Genomic DNA, 14,882 nt, shown 5'->3' on the forward strand with positions numbered 1-14,882 from the left:
TGGGGAGGATGCAGTATCACTTCCAGGAGATTATCTAGAATGACTCCATGATCTCTGTATTCTTTACCACAGAGGCAATGAAAAGTTCCTAGAGCATCACTGAGTGGAGGCCATTTTTATTTTCTGCTCCTAAGTACTTCAGGTGTGGGAAATTAAGGCTGGAAGCAGGTAGTTCTCCAATTCAGGCAAGTAAATCAGAGGCCTAGTTGCAATGTGTCTTTGTACTCTGTGCATATGCAGGCTAGATCCCTGTCAATGGAGGCTGGACTTCCCATTGTTGTGCGGGGTTGGATTTTGCCCCCTGTTCTGCTATATTGCTCCTTGCTGCCTTTATAGAGATCTAGTGGAGTTCTTTGGGAGATGCTGAGAATCAAGTAAGGATAGAGTTGCCAGGTCTGTGTTGGAAAGGACCAAGAAACGTTGGGGGTGGATCTGGGAGAGGGCGGAGTTTAGGAAGGGGAGGAGCCTCAGCATAGTACAATGCCATAGAGTCCCAGCCTTCAAAGCGGCCACTTTCTCCAGGGAGGTTGATCTCTGCCAGCTGGAGATCAATTATAAAAGTGGGAGATCTCCAGGCCTCACCTGGAGGCTGACAGCCCTAAGCAAGGACCTGCCCTAATACCTGAAGAGCCCTGCCCTAGGTTGCATTTCTTGGTCATACTGAACTCAGTAACCTGGGTTTGTTTGTTCATTTACACCATATGGTTTATCTTGCATAGCATCTATTATTATGGCCAGGATGGTGCTTTTTCCAGAGGGCTTGCAAGGTTTATGTGTCCTGGGCAGAGTAACTGAGGTGGGGGAGAGCTTTTCTGCTCTGCTGGTAAGAAATACAAGAAAGGTCGGAATTACTGTTTGTGTGTGTGTATCGAGAGTGCATGTGTTTCAGAAGTGATTTGATGAATCCTAAATAATGGTACATTTCTCATCTTTCAGGCCGCAAACATGGGCAGCTGCAAAGCTGATTTGTGGCTGGGCTTTTAAAGGGAGTTCTTTGTAATCATTTTTGGCACCTTGGATCTTTCCTGTGCAGACAGCAGCTCCCTCCTCCTCCTCCTCTTGGAAAGCCGCTTCTCTGGGGGTCATCCTAGTGCTGAGATCTGAAGATCAAGTAAATAATCGAGTTCATTTCACTTTTTCTCCCCCCCCCCCCCAATTCCTGGTACATGTTGAGCACTTGCCACCCTGCTGTCTGTTTTTCCTTGCCAAGGTTCAGTTCTAATTATGTTGATTTTCTTCAGCCCACCCCCTCCTGGAAGCTTATTAGGGTGAATATTTTTATTTATTATCATTTCGCCCAACTCCTGCCAGCATTTCCAATTACTCTCGCCGCTTCCTTGTAATTGTCTTTCTGTAATGGCTCTGAAACAATTGCGCTAAATGAGGTGTCTCCAGCAAGATGAGAGTTTCACTTCATTAAAGGCTAATGTATTCTCAGCTCTGGCTCTGTGGGGCTGGCTTGGAAAGGAGACATTTAAACAGCTTTTTTATTTTGTAAAGGAACAACTTTTAGTGGCAGGAGGAGATGCTTTGTTTTTGTACATGTGTGTGATGTGTTTGTTGTGCACATACGTGCCAGTTCACATACATGCCCTGGCTGTAATTTTTAAGAATGGAAGGGTACAACTCATAATTAATTTATGGAATCTGTCACCACCGGATGTTGGCAATAGCTGCTATGTAAGACAGCTTTAAAAGATATTGCAGAAATTCATGGGGGAGAAGGTTTGTAGATGGCTGTTCACCATGACGGCTTGATTGAAACCTCCGTATTCGGAGCTGATGGGAGGGATGCTCCCTAGGTCCTACCACTCCAACTGAGCAAACTTTGTTTATTTATATATTTATTACAGTATTTATACCCCATCTTTCCTTCTGGCTGTTCTGAAGCCTTCCAGTCTAGTCTAAGACTCCTTGAGCTGGAGAAAGTCTACTTTACAGGATGGTTGGATCCATCCCAGCATGTCACTGATAGGGTTGCTGGGGCTGAGGGCCTGCAGGAGGTCTGGGGACAGAGACATGGGGGTTGCACATCATGGGCTGTGGACCACAGGGCTTTTTTTGTAGCAGGAACTCTTTTGCATATTGGGCCACACACCCCTGATGTAGCTAATCCTCCAAGAGCTTACAGTAGGCCCTGTATTAAGAACCCTGTAAGCTCTTGGAGGATTGACTACACATGAGGGGTGTGGCCTAATACGCAAAGGAGTTCCTGTTACAAAAAAAGCCCTGGCAGTGGTACTTCTGGATAAAACTATAAAGTTTCAGCAATATCTAGACCTACCATTTGTCACTTCTGGGTTTTATTTTATTTTTCTCCTGTTGCCACTCTGAGTGGCAGTGGGCAACACAGCTTGTTGGCTGGCCACTCCTGGAAAATCCTGGAACTTTGAAATTTTTGGGAGGTGTTCTACCCAGTTATAAGTGTCCAACACTTATTTATTTATTTGTTTGTTCAATTTCTAGCCCACTCTCCCCAACAGAGTGGCAGAACAGATGCACTTTTTTGGTCTGGTCCACTAGGGCTGTTCTTAATTGGGGTTTGATGAACCTCACTCATCCCATTCAGTACTTGTTCTGTAGTTCTGCTGTGGCTTGTATTCCCTCCAATGATCCCCTGAGAATTTTGATGAACTTGGCTTGTTTGGATGGAGGTCACTCATTTCCCTACACAGCGAAGGCCAAGAGATTTCTTGTTTGGATGAGCACATGGATGCACATTTGGATAATTATTTGAAATGTGTTGGATACATATTGCAATCTGTAGCGCTTTAGTACTTCTGTAGTGGTAGACATGTGTCCAAATGCATATTGAAAAGGAATCCCTCCCCCTTTCCGATCCAGAACATGTCACTGAAAAATAGGTTGTAAAACAGGGATAGGGAACGTCTGGCCTGAGGGCCGTTTATGGCCCTCGCAATCACTTGGTCTGGCCCTCGGGATTTCTGGATTGGGCCGAGCCATGTGGCATCATCTACAAAAAAAGCCCTGGACCTAGGCATTTTCTAGGGTGGCGGGCCAGATGTGTGTGGGTGCCAAATTAGGCTCTCCCCACATGACTTCAAATAGAAAAACAATTATTTGTATTAATTTTGCTAGCCTGAATCATTCTCCTTTGGCAGAGCACTGTTTTTTAAGTTGATAATTTTGTATGGTCCGCAAATGATGTTATAAATATCCAAATGGCCCTTGGCAGAAAAAAGGTTCCCCACCCCTGTTGTGAAAGGTCTGTTTGCATGATATAGTCAACTCAGGTTGGAAAGAAGCATGTTCTGAGCAAAATTCCTGTTGAAGAGGAATTCAGAAACATACCTATTGTTGAAAGCCGCAGATTATTGCCCAATAATGTTACAGGACTTCTTGTTTTGGATGGTTGGTAGGGGGCATATGCCTGTTCCCCTACCGTCACCCTGTGTTCCTGATGTCCATCATTGGCACATTTCATCAGCCTTTGGCTCATTTGGTTCTCCTGGTAGCTTTCCTTGTAGGATTATTTATATGAATATGCAATAGATTTGAACTGTGCACACAACATTTGAGTTTATGTAGTGGTACTAGATTTGTTACCAAAACCACTTTGGCTTGAAATATGTCCTTTACGATATCTGCTGTACATACTGGAATTGTTTCCATGTAGGCATGATGACCTATTAGGTGACAGTGATTGGCTATTGGATAGCAGAGAATGAAAATCAGTAACATTTGATTAGTGGATTCAACTATCATTTCTAGTTGTAGTGTAAGCAGGGGTGCATATTAGGCCACACACTAGGGTTGCCAAGTCCAATTCAAGAAATATCTGGGGACCTTGGGGGTGGAGCCAGGAGACTTTGGGGGCGGAGCCAGGAACAAGGGTGTGACAAGCATAATTGAACTCCAAGGGAGTTCTGACCATCACATTTAAAGGGACAGCACACCTTTTTAAATGTCTTCCTTCCATAGGAAATAATGAAGGATAGGGGCACCTTTTTGGGGGGCTCATAGAATTGGACCCCCTGGTCCAATCATTTTGAAACTTGGGGGGGTACTTTGGGGAGAGGCATTAGATACTATACTGAAAATTTGGTGCCTCCAGATCAATTCCCCATTATACCCTATGAGAATCGATCTCCGCATAGGCAGACATTTCCCTCCCCCACCACCACCCCGTTTTTGGCGACTCTGAAGCGAGGGATTGGCCTCTCTACTCACAAGTTGCTGCCAACTTCTTCAAAGTAACACAGACACACCCTCCCAAGAGGAAGCCTTTTAATCGGAGACTGAAGCCTCTGGAGGTGGAAAGGCACATGGTCCTCTGGGGGCGGGGCTTCCCCCCGCCAGCCAGCTGACTGGGAGTGGGAAGGAGCCTGGGAAAGTGGAAGAACCCCCACTAGGACCTGGGGATTGGCAAGCCTACCACACACTCCTGATGTAGCCAATCCTCCAAGAGTTTACAGGGCTCTTAGTACAGGGCCTACAGTAAGTTCTTGAAGGATTGGCTACTCAGGGGTGTGTGGCTTAATATGCAAAGGAGCTCCTGCTGGAATTCCACCCCGAGTGTAAGGTACTGAGGGCAAGCACAGTGATGCTGTCAGAAGGGTTCAACTTTCCATGCTTCAGGGGTTGACTGGTTTTCTCAAGAGAGACAGTAGTTATTCATATCTACACAACAAATGTCACAAATGTAGTGTCTGAAAGCACCCTTTTCAGCCAGCTTGACGTTGTTACACTGGGACTGGGATAAATGAACACTGGAACTGGGATCATGGTTGCAGCCCTGCCCCCCCCACAACAGATGCATGGATAATACACTGCCAGAGCAGACCCTATGTGTATATGAAATCAATGTGCATAGGTTTATTTGTGGGAACCAGGACCAGGGCTCTTCAATTTCACTTGCAAAGCCTACATAAACATAGTTTATAGTCATATAGGACCTATTCCAGAGAATTGTACATGTTCCATGTGCATCCAGTGAACGTGCACATGAGGAGTGGGATTGTGCACCCTTGCTTCCTTCCCTCATGTTCAGCATAATTACTGAGTTTATGTGTACAAACTATATGTGCATTTGGGATCCTACAAAAAGCAGGCTCCCTAGCCACTCCTATTTAGCCCTTCTGTGTGCACTTAAAATCTGTGTAGTCTTTCATTACGTTGAATGTGTTTTGGGAGGAGAGTTGAAGTATGCATGCTGCTAGTCTTCCATATGTACATGAACTATAAAACATAACATATACAGTCCTTTGTATTCTGTTGAATGCTTGTAGGAAGAAGGTCAGAGCTTCCAGTGTAACCCTGCTTCCTCCATGTCTGTTCATTGCACACAGATTGTCAGAAAGTCTGCAAACATACCTGGGAGTAAGTGTAGCTGTTTAGAAGTGTCAGATAAATCTCTCTCTTTCTGTGTGTGTGTAACGTAACATCAAGTGATAGCCAATTTATGGTGACCCCATAGGGTTTTCACATAGGCTTGCCAATCCCCAGGTCCCAGCGGGGGTTCTCCCACTTTCCCAGGCTCCTTCCCACTCCCAGTCAGCTGGCCGGCAGGGGGAAGCCCTGCCCCCACAGCCACCATGTGCCTTTCTACCTCTGGAGGCTTCAGACTCCACTTGGAAAGGCTTCCTCTTGGGATGGTGTGTCTGTGTCTTTAAGGCTGAATGGGGGCAGGCAGAACAACATGGCTGCTCCCAGTGGCTGTGAAAGCAGCCCAGGCCCTCCATTGGTTGCACAATCTTTTCAAAGGTCATTTGCATAGGAAAAGGTGAACTTGCACCTTTGGTTGCTCTGTGTTACATTGAAGAAGTTGGAAGCAACGTGAGATGCCAATCCCCCACTTCAGAGTAGTTAGAAACGGGGGGGGGGGGAGAGAAATGTTCACTGGGCACTTCATTATTACCTATGGAGATCGATTCCCATAGGGTATAATGGAGAATTGATCTGGCGGTATCTAGGGGTCTGGAGGGGCTGTTTTTTGAGGTAGAGGCACCACATTTTCAGCATAGCATCTCATGGTTCCTCAAAATGCTCTCCAAGTTTCAGAAAGATTGCACCAGGGGGTCCAATTCTATGAGCCCCAAAATAAGGTGCCCCTATCGTTCATTATTTCTAATGTAAGGAGGGCATTTAAAAGGTGTGCAGTTCCTTTAAATGTGATGGCCAGAATTCCCTTTGGAGTTCATTTGTGCTTGTCACAACTTTGCTTATGGCTCCGCCCCAATGTCTCCTGGCTCCACCCCCCAAAATATCCTGGCTCCACCCCCAAAGTCCCCAGATATTTCTTGAATTGGACTTGGCAACCCTATTTTCAAGGCAAGAGATGTTAAGAGGTGGCAACCCTGGACTTCCTTGGCAGTCTCCCATCCAAGTACTAACCAGGGCTGACCTTGCTTTGCTTCTGAGATCTGATGAGATTGGATTTGCCTGGGCCATCTAAGAGGTCAGGGCAGATAAAGCTGTACTGTGCCCATTTTGGGTTGCAGGAAGCAGGTTTGGATGCCCCCCCCACGTTGACACACACACACACACACACACAAACACACACACACACAGAATGATGTCATCAGAAGGGTTCAGCTTTCTATGCTTCAGGGGTTGACTAGTTTTCTCAAGAGATACAGTGGTTATCCATATCTACACAACAAATGTCACAAATGTAGGGTCTGCAAGCACCCTTTTCAGACAGCTACTTCTCCTTGACATACCAGCTTCCTGGGAGTAGGGAGTGTTTGTTGCAAATCAGTAAATTTATTTAAGGCATTTATATGTCCCTTTTCCTCAGCAAGAGATTCTAGTGGCTTTATTTTGCCTTTGCAAATTTTGTTTCATTATGCCGGTTTATAATCATCATTAGAAGAGAGGGTTTTTAAAAAGTTAAGCTGTGAGGGCCACAGACCAACCCATCTATCTTAAGGGACAACCTAGTTAAACCAGCAGTAACTTTTAGGATAAGCCTGCTATAAGCATCGCCTGCCAATACTGCAGAAAACAGAACCAGGAAAACATGCTGTGCAGACACTGCTGGGAGTGAGGTGCAGGAATGCTGATAGCATGGTCCCAGCAGGTGTGCAGCTATTACAGCGGGCACTGTCCTGGGTTGTCTTGCAGTGCCTCAGGTAGATTGGCACAGCAGATGTTGTCTTGGGTCCTGAATGTACATTTACCAATGGAGCAGTTCAAAAGAGCCTTAAAAAGGTAAACAGAAACTAGTACAGCATAATATCAACAAGACTGACAGTACAACCTTGAGTAGAACTACACTCATATACGGTAAGTCCATTGAGGTCAGTGGGCTTAGCAGGGTATGCTAGGGAAGGAACCATGGTTCAGTGGTACAGCATTGGCTCTGCATGCAGAAGGTCCCAGGTTCAATCCATGGCACCTCTAGTTAAAAGGATCAGGTAGATGAGATGGTGGGCATCACTGACCATCAATGTGGCTTCCCTGCTACATACTGGTTCAGTTAGGATTTTTTTGTGATCACTACCATCTTTCTGTTGATTTATTGTTCAACCAGGGCTTAGGTTTTTGAATGACGCCATCTGAAACAATAGTTCTTGAATTTTAACAGTGAATTGTTTTGTTTGATTTTATACTTCATTTTGTTTTGGAATTGTTTTATCTTCGATGTGACCTGTCTTGAGCCCGTTTGGGAAGAGTAGGATATAAATGTGAATGAATAAAAGATAATGGGAAGGCCTTCGCCTGACACCCTGGTGAGCAGCTGCCAGGCAGAGTAGACAATTCTGACCTTCAAGATCAGTATTGCCTAATCAGACTGGCAGTGGGTCCCCAAGATGTCAGGTCTTTCATATCACCTACTACTTGATCTTTTTAGCTTGGGATGCCAGGGTTTGAACCTGGGACCCCTAAGGAGATGCTCTGCTACTGAGCCACAGCCCCTCCCTAGATCCTCCCTCCCGCCTCACCTATCTTTACTTCCTTGTTTCAAGCACTTTTCTTCCCAACCTGGATAGCGTCTGGTGTCACATTTGGGCTGGGAGGAAAGTGTTGTAGAGAATCTCAGATGAAATGGAAGGCTTTAGTTCCCTTCACCCATATACTCAGGGGTTGTTTCGTAGGAAAAAAAGATGGTGGGGCTCATCCAGGGATTGTTATGCAGCTGCACCCACTATTCAATGGACAAGGAGATGGAACTCTCAGAAAGAGGAGGTGGCACTCTCAGAAAGGTCCAGGAGCTGTGCTCCTGTGAACTCCCACTGAATCCTGCATATACTCCTTTTTAATGTTTTTAAAAGTCCTCTCTGTTTATACATGCAGCAGACACATGGCTCCTCCACTGTGTCTTGTTTGGCCCCTGGAGCTAATTTCTGGTTTTGTTTCAATTGCTATTTTCCTCCTTTCTATTCTGCCCTTCTTTGGTTACAGGTTTGTGTTAGTGCTCTTGTGAATTGTGCTGTAGGTGGCTACATATAGAGCTTGGCAGCCCTTTCTGTGGTTGAGGGGTTCTGGGATCATGCAAATGGGTGCCAGTGGCTACAGTCTGTAGCACCATAAAGCTCGATATGCACAGACATTTCTCCACCATATCCAAACTAATATACTTACATCCATGTTCTTAGTCTTAGGAATAATTAGGAATAATTTAAGGGAAGATTGCCACAGAAGAAGGATAAGACATATTAATATTTCCTCTTTCATCTTGACTGGGAGCATACATGTTCAGCTATTAACTCTTCATTCCACACGTGGTCTTTCAGAGTATTTTGCTGAGCATTTCTGAACATCTCGTGATCTGATAATGGAACAAAAGGGGAGGGAGAGTGAAATAGGACTGCAGAGACTGCTGAAAGACATAATTAGAGGCCTAAAATAAACCTATCCACATACAATTATACATATCTCTGCAATCCTGATGCTAACATAAATACCATAATATGCCGTAAAGATGCCAGGCTCAGTTCTGTAGGATCCAATTAGTAGTAAGTGAAGTTACACCATTTCTGCCTGACACATCATGAATCAAGCTTGTAAGCACTAAGAGCCTCAGAGTATAAAGAGGCCCACCAATATAACAGCACAAGGCATATCGTTTTGAATAGCGGTGTGTGTGTGTATGGGGGGGAGAGGCTGAAATGAGATTTTATATATATATATATATATAGTTTATATATAAAAAGTGAATCAGGAGCGTAAATACATTTGGGTTGCGCCCAATGATTCTCTGCAGAGAGATTTCCAGAGTATGTTTTAGCAGAAGCAAATCATTAGCTTCCATTTGTATGGACATTCCACTGGCAGAAGTTGATCTTTGCCCAGCAGCTTACTGTAACATCTCAAAAAGTGTGGCCGCTGATTGGGGAAACAATGCAGACAAGAAGCTATGAGGGTTGACAGGCTGCAGTAAGGAGGTGGATCATGTGTGATTGTTCCCGTCCCTCCTCTATTCGTGGTATGTCCATAGGATACAGCCCACTGAATCCAAATTAGGTAGAAAGGGATGATGGATCCAAACCATTGAGTGTAGGGATGACGAAACATGATATATTAAATCAGAGTGGAGTTTAAAATAGTTTGAGGAGGGTTATTTCTCACAGAATACACACTTCTTTCTTTTGTCCTGGTATTGTTTCTGGTCAAACAGGTTTCACTGGTCTGTGAAACCATATTTAAAAAAACCTTGTTAGCTGGATGGCTGTACACATCACCAGCAATAATCCCTCTTTTGAGCCACCTTCATTCCTTGGAAAAGGCAATTGTCTGTTTCCAGCTTGTAATAAATCGGATTTAGACAATCCAATAACTTTAATGTTGGATAATGGTTTGGGGTTGTGTGTGTGTAAGTCTTGTAAAATGGCACAGTTCTACAACTGGAAAAAAAAAACTGGTTACCCACAAAATGTATACTAAGGAAATATATTGAGTCCTGGGAATATGAATACAGGACCTGATTTACATCGTTATGGTGGACAGGGAACAGCTTGTCTGATTCCATCCTGTGGTCATATTTGATAATGCTGTGTCATGTGGGCAGATCCTTCAATGCACTGGCTTATGGGCTCTGAGCATCAGGTGCCAGGCAGGGTCATTCAGTCCAAGGTCAGGGTTCCAGAAGTCAGGCAAGGCAGAGTTTGTTCAATCCAAAGTCTGGTTCCAAGAATCAGGCAACGCAGAGTTGGTGGCTTACCATCTATTTGCACACATTGTGTCCATGCCTAACAGCCTTTCTTGGCTGGTTTTATAGCCACCTTCCTAAGGGTTAGGCTTGCAGCTAGCTGCTCAGAAGCAGTCCTGCAACGACTCATCGTCATTATCAGCAAGCAGCTGGCATTGGGCCAGGAGATGTGCACTTTGCTGTCTTCTCTTTAGCTCTGTTCTCAGCCTTCGTCTGTGGTGCTCTGAGGGTGTGGGTGATACTAGCGCATTGGGAATGGCCAACTGAGGTTCACCTGAACCAGGGCTGGAGGAAGTTGGTGGCTCTTCACCAGCTTTTGGCTATGAATCCTGACAAGCCTGCAGCTCATTTTCCTGCTGGTCAGCTTCTGTTGATCAAGGCTGGCTACATGGGACTCCTCTTCTCTTGAGGAGTCCTTGCTGTTGTTGAATCCTGGCTGACTTATGACACTCAAACTTGTTGAGAGGCAACTTTGTGCATGTGTAAAGTGCCGTCAAGTCACAGTCGACTTCTGACAATCCCATAGGATTTTCAAGGTGAGAGACTAACAAAGGTGGTTTGCCATTGCCTTACTTAGCGTAGTGACTTTGGACTACCTTGGTAGTCTTTCATCCAAATACTAACCTGAGTCGACTGCGCTTTAAAGTGCGTTAAATAAAGCATGATTTGTGCCTACTTACTGTTCTTTTGAAACCCAGTCATGTCTGAAGCAACTCTGGGAAGATGATACTGAGGTGGGGTTGCTGGATCACAGATTGAGAAAGATGATATTGAGATGGGGTTGCCAGATCCCCTCTAGTCACCAACAGGGGATTGGAGGGGTAGGGTTGCCAGTTATAGGTTGGGAGACTCCTGGAGCTTTGGGAATGGAGCTGAGGAGAGGGCAGGGACCTAAGTGGAGTACAATGCCATAGAGTCCACCCTTCAAAGCATCCATTTTCTCCAGGGGAAGTGATCTTTGCAGGCTGGAGATGAGCAGTGGTTTTGGGGGATCCCCATCTGAGAAAAACCCCTCAATTGTGGTAAAGAAGCTTTTAAAAAGGATGTGTTTGTCATTGTATGTTCTTTGTTCCAGAACATATCATTGACACTTTCTTCAAGGGGACAATTCCCTGTCTTGCTCTCACTGCCATGGAAGATGCATTCCTCATAGGGGTATACTGTATGACTTGCCCTCATGCTGCCATCTCCTTCCATCCCCCACCTCCCTGCCACTGGTAGTAGCTCTGGTGTTGTTGTATAATGATGCTGTAGTGGTCTGACTATAAAACAAATTGCTGGTCAAAAGTTTGTGGAGATGATGAGCATTTGGGGTGGAAAAATAGTGGACATGATTGGAAATGGGCAGGAAATGGCAAGGTGTGTGGGTGGAGAGATATGGAAACCTGCACCTTCCTGTCCACATTTTCCTGAAACCCATTCTGGAGACAATATTTAGGTTTAGGAAGACATGGAATGATTGTGAGGAAACCCCAGAAAGTGGAAAATGGAGCCCCCAAAAGAACTGCTGCATGTGGGTGGTGGTTGCAGAACAAAACCCATGCAAGCCACCAACGTTGCTTGAAACCTCTCTTTAATGCAGGGTCAATCCACATGGCCAAGCTGGAATTTGTGAATCAAAAATTGTTCTTCAGCCTATTCCAGGTACCTCAGCCCACATTAACAGTACTGTTATTCAGTTACTGAGAGTCTTTGTGGTGCAGAGTTTGGAACATTGGATAGGACTGGGGAGCCTCTAGTTTGACTCAACTCTGAGGCTTACCTGGTGTAACCTTGGGCCAGTTGCATTCGTTCACTGTGACCCACCTGACACAGTTGTTCTGAGGATAAAAGGGAAAACTATGTACATTGCCTGGGCTGCTTGGGAGAAAGTACCTGTAATAAAAGATACCAAAAGGAGGCTGGCACAGTTAGCTGTGAGCAGAATTGGATACCTCTCACGATGGCTTCTGTGCACGCATGTCTAATCATGCATATCTCCCTCTGCCTGGATTCCTTACCTAGTATTTGTGAACCCAATGAGTAACTCAATATTTCAAAAAGCCAATAGTTCATAGCCTAAAATTGTGAGACTTACCAGTGTGGACTGTTTGCTTAAAACGTCCTGGGTGTGTGTGGAAAAGGGATATGAATGGAGTATGTTTTGACAGGTGCCTTTCTAATCACATAACTCAGCACAAACACTCAAAACATTTCTAGAGCTCTGCATCTTCACTGCCTTAGGGTGCAGATGTTGAACTCTGGGGGCATGCCCTCAACCTTGCAACACACAGTCTGACTTTAAAAAAAAATCATCCCTGGCAGGGCTCTTCTGCTAGTCTTAAAAAACTGCCACCATCCCCGCCATCGCCTTTGAACAAATATGTGCTAAAACATTCCACTACAGAAGACTGTTTTCCCTAGAATGCAGCTGGAAGTGCCGAAATTTTGGAGGTTGACTCATTTGAAATGCCTGCAACGAATCCAGATGTCTGTACAAGATAGTGTTACTGTATCATGATTTGGAGTATGGTCAATAATATTATTAAATGTGCCAAGTGATTTGCAGATCACAATTTGCTAAGATTTGTTTGTAGAAAGGGGGAGGTTCAATATGTAGGCAAATAGGAAGCAGAATAATACTTCCCTATTCCATGCTCACTTTTCTTGGCTGGGCAATTATCAGAAGCTTGCATCCTTCAGTTGGCAAGTGCTCCCCTTCCTTTCTGAATCATATTCCTAGCCCAGGAGAAAAGCCCACCGTGTCAAACTGAGGACAGCCTTCTGAAGGCTGGCTGCTGTGAAGGTGGGCTTCTCTAAAAGTATTATTTTTCCCCTTATCATTAATGCAGACTATTTTCTTACTCCATGCTGTACTCTTGGCTGCCTTGGCTAAACCCTGGCTGTTTGTTGCATGCCAGGACCCTCTATCTATTATTTTTTTTCATCGTATGGACTATTGGTTGCAACCAACTTGATGATGTTTTTCCTCTGGCACACATAACCAATTCTGCTAATTCTTCTCTGGACCATCCATTCTGTAGGGAAAGGAGGCAGGTTTAGAGTTGTGTCAAGGTTGCACAGTTCAAATCAGTTACACAGGCTAGAAACAACCTTAATGAGAACTAAGCAGGCCATAGTGCAGACAGATATGACATCACATCTCACTCAGAGGCAACATATCCCTTTCCGTGAAATAGATCCTCTGAGAAAGGCAGCAAAGAAGCCACTGAAGCTGGAGAAGTTTAGGAAGTCCAGAGGTCTCATGGGAGGAACTTATGAAGTGAAGCTGAAGGTGGATCAGGCTGTGTCTGAGTTTGGGGCAGGGGGAACTGACTTTTTGGTCCATCAATGATTGTTGTTGGACTGCCAGCAGCTCTCTAGGGTCTCATTCTCTGAGGTCTTCCAAGTCACCTACTACCTGATACCTGTAACTGAAGATGCCTGGGATTGAACCTGGTTTCTTCTGCATACTAAGCAAATGCTCAGCCACTGAGCTACAGCCAGTGCTTTGTACAACATGTATTGAGTGCTTTGTGACTTAAAGTTGGTATGTCTTGCATGCTAAGGCCATGCAATGTTGATCCCCCTTCTTGTTAGGGTTGTCAACCTTCTAGTCTGACCTGCACATCTCATTGAATTACAACTGGTATCCAGACCACAAAGATCAGTACTCCTGGAGAAATTGCTGCTTTAGAGCATTGGACTCTATGATAGCATATCCTGTTGGGTCCTTCCCCTCCCCTCCCCTCTTTGGCTTTGTTGGCTGTTGTAACTCTGCATGCAAGAGGATCTGAAAGGGAAAGTGTTGAGAGAACACTCTCTCTCTCTCTCTCTCTCTCTCACACACACACACACACACACACACACACATCACTCCCTTGTAAGTACATTTGGCAGTTGTCCCTACCCTCTCATGGGCTAAATGTTGAGCCTCTTTGGCTGTTGCTTGCCTTCTGTTTTATTTTATATAGGGGCTCTCTTCTCTCTCTTACCCAGGCTTGGAGCTGTGGCAAGTTAATTTTGAAGTTAATTTGTTCACAGTATGTTAAATGAACCTACAGGAATATGTCAGGTAAGATGTGCTTATATTTTAGGAAGTAAAATTTCTTTCTCTTCTTACCACTGGAGTCAGATTATTTTTGCAAGTTTTTTAAACAACATTTCCCCCTTAACTGAGAAACATGGAGAACTAGGAATACTGTGAAAGTAAAGATTCTGAGCTTCCAAGGCAACCTTTTAAATATATATATTTAACCCAATAGGCTTCACCCCTGAATCTCCACGATTCTAACAAATCAAGGTTGGCAACCCTACTTCTAGTAGAAGCAATGAGTTTTGGCTGAATCTAAAAGGCTGGTGGCCATACTAAATAGAGCATTCCAACAGTTTTGTTCAATTTGAAGCATGATGTATGGTGTTCATAAAGAAAAGTTCTAATCTGAAGGATGGTTTTCAGATTTTTTCCAATTTTATGTCTCAGGGCACCTACTGCTAGAAAATCTGGTCCGGCGCATCCCGCATTATAACACACAAAACCTATATACAGTTGTTGTTTAATCTGAACTAGAACTAGGTTTATTAACACATGATGATACTAAAGCATGCCAAGGTCTACTGTAAGTACCAATTCACATTTTGTGTCCCACATGTGGTGTTTATTGAACATTGTCAAATGCATAGGGAAGACACGCACCAAATGTTCATTGAGTGTGAGCCAAGGAGGCGTAGCTAATTCAGATCTCCGGTATGTATCTGCATATACTGTATTTCCTCATTTTTAGAGATG

The 14,882-nt window shown here is 44.5% G+C and overlaps 1 protein-coding gene across 3 annotated transcripts in view; it reads left to right on the forward strand.

Moving 5' to 3' along the window:
- The first annotated feature begins 968 nt into the window (after positions 1-968).
- Positions 969-14,882, forward strand: part of PKNOX2 (PBX/knotted 1 homeobox 2) — a 345,266-nt gene continuing 331,352 nt past the window's right edge. For 2 of the 3 annotated variants that reach the window (XM_060250578.1, XM_060250579.1), the window contains exon 1: positions 970-1,111. The gene's annotated coding sequence lies outside the window, so the exon portion shown is untranslated. Of the gene's footprint in view, positions 1,112-14,882 lie in introns of all 3 variants that reach the window. The other variant, XM_060250580.1, reaches the window with a different exon arrangement.

This window comes from Heteronotia binoei, chromosome 12 (genome assembly GCF_032191835.1).
Source record: "Heteronotia binoei isolate CCM8104 ecotype False Entrance Well chromosome 12, APGP_CSIRO_Hbin_v1, whole genome shotgun sequence".
NCBI lineage: Eukaryota > Metazoa > Chordata > Lepidosauria > Squamata > Gekkonidae > Heteronotia > Heteronotia binoei.